Source organism: Heterodontus francisci, unplaced genomic scaffold (assembly GCF_036365525.1).
Source record: "Heterodontus francisci isolate sHetFra1 unplaced genomic scaffold, sHetFra1.hap1 HAP1_SCAFFOLD_286, whole genome shotgun sequence".
Lineage (NCBI taxonomy): Eukaryota > Metazoa > Chordata > Chondrichthyes > Heterodontiformes > Heterodontidae > Heterodontus > Heterodontus francisci.
In genome coordinates, this window is record NW_027141006.1 from 521,126 (window position 1) to 523,090 (window position 1,965).

Here is a 1,965-nt window from a genome sequence, read left to right on the forward strand (position 1 = left end):
TAGAAAATAGGCGACATGTTTAGATAGAGGATCCGGATCGGCGCAGGCTTGGAGGGCTGAAGGGCCTGTTCCTGTGCTGCAATTTTCTTTGTTCTTTGTTTGTTCTTTGATGAAGCAACTGAAGACGGTTGGGGCCGAGGACACTACCCTGAGGAACTCCTGAGCGATGTCTGGTACTGAGATGATTGGCCACCAACAACCAGCACCATATTCCTTTGCGCAAGGTATGACTCCAACCAGTGGAGATTTTTCTCCTTGATTGCCATTGACTTCAATTTTGCAAGGGCTCCTTGATGCCCTTGGCAAGAGCAGTCACTGTCACCTCACCTCACCTCCTGAATTCAGCTCTTCTGTCCATATTTGGGCCAAGGCCATAATGAGGTCAGGAACTAAGTGGCCCTGGCGGAACCCAAAATGAGCATTGGTGAGTAGGTTATGGCTGTGTAAGTGCTGCTTGATAGCACTGTCAACGACACCTTCCATCACTTTACTGATGATCAAGCGGAGGCTGATCGGGCTGGAATTGACCGGGTTGGATTTGTCCTGCCTTTTGTATACAGAACATACCTGGGCAATTTTCCACATTGCTGGGTAGATGCCAGTGTTGTAGCTTGGCGGGCGGTGTGGCTAGTTCTGGAGCACAAGTCTTCAGCACTGCAGCCAGGATGTTGTCAGTATCCAGAGCCTTCAGCCATTTCTTGATAGCATGTGGAGTGAAGTGGATTTAGCTGAAGATTGGCACCTGTGATGCTGGGGACCTCAGGAGGAGGCCGAGATTGATCATCTACTTGGCACTTCTGGCTGAAGATGGTTGCAAATGATTCAACCTTGTATTTTGCACTGATATACTGGTCTCCCTTATCATTAAGGATGGGGATATTTGTGGAGCCTCGTCCTCCTGTTAATTGTTTAATTATCCACCACCATTCAGGTCTGGATGTGGCAGGACTGCAGAGCTTTGATCTGATCTGTTGGTTGTGAGATCACTCAGCTCTGTCTATTGCATGCTGCTTCCGCTATATGACATGCAAGTAATCCTGTGTTGTCGCTTCACTCATTTTTAGGTCTGCTTGGTGCTGTTCCTGACATGCCCTCCTGCACACTTCATTGAACCACTATTGCTCCCTTGGCTTGATGGTAATGGTAGAGTGAGGGATATGCCAGGCCATGAGGTAACATATTGTGTTTTAATACAATTCTGCTGCTGCTGATGACCCACAGTGCCTCATGGATGTCCAGTTTTGAACTGCCAGATCTGTTCATTTCTTCCCTCAGAAATAATTGAAAAAAAAATTCTGAAGAAATGCATGAACTAAATAAAAAGGAGAGGGAAATAAATACTGGCAAAATGGATGGCAGAATTTGGAAGGTAAAAAGATTTCAGTTTTATTATTGATGAGTGAGAGGAATATATCACACTTTGGGGCTTCTGGAAGTGGATTTACTGATAATCTGGGGAATTGATAGGAAACTGCTTCATAGTTGGTGGAACAAATTCCCGCCCTTGGGGTGGAGCCAACAGCTGCATCCGTCCAATAACAGACAGAGTAGAAGTACTGTATCAGGCCTTGTTAACTCAGTTGGTAGAGCATGGGACTTTTAATCTCAGGGTCTTGGATTTGAGACCCTTGTTGTGTGGTTGTTCTTCCCTTTTTCAGTCTTCATCAGCAGAGAGTTCAAGGAGTGTTTGAAATTAAATTCAACAACATCACCAGATTTCAACTGCTCCCATCCCGCCCCCTCCCAGTGTAGTTGACAGGACTCTCAACCTCTGCCTTCCCCCTTCCCCTCCCTCCCAGAACTGCGACAGGGTTCCCCTTGTCCTCACTTTCCACCCCACCTGCCTCCACATCTAAAGGATCATCCTCCACCATTTCCGCCACCTCCAGCGTGATGCCACCAACAAACGCATCCTCCCCTCCCCTGTCAGCATTCCGAAGGGATTGTTCCCTCCGCGACACCCTG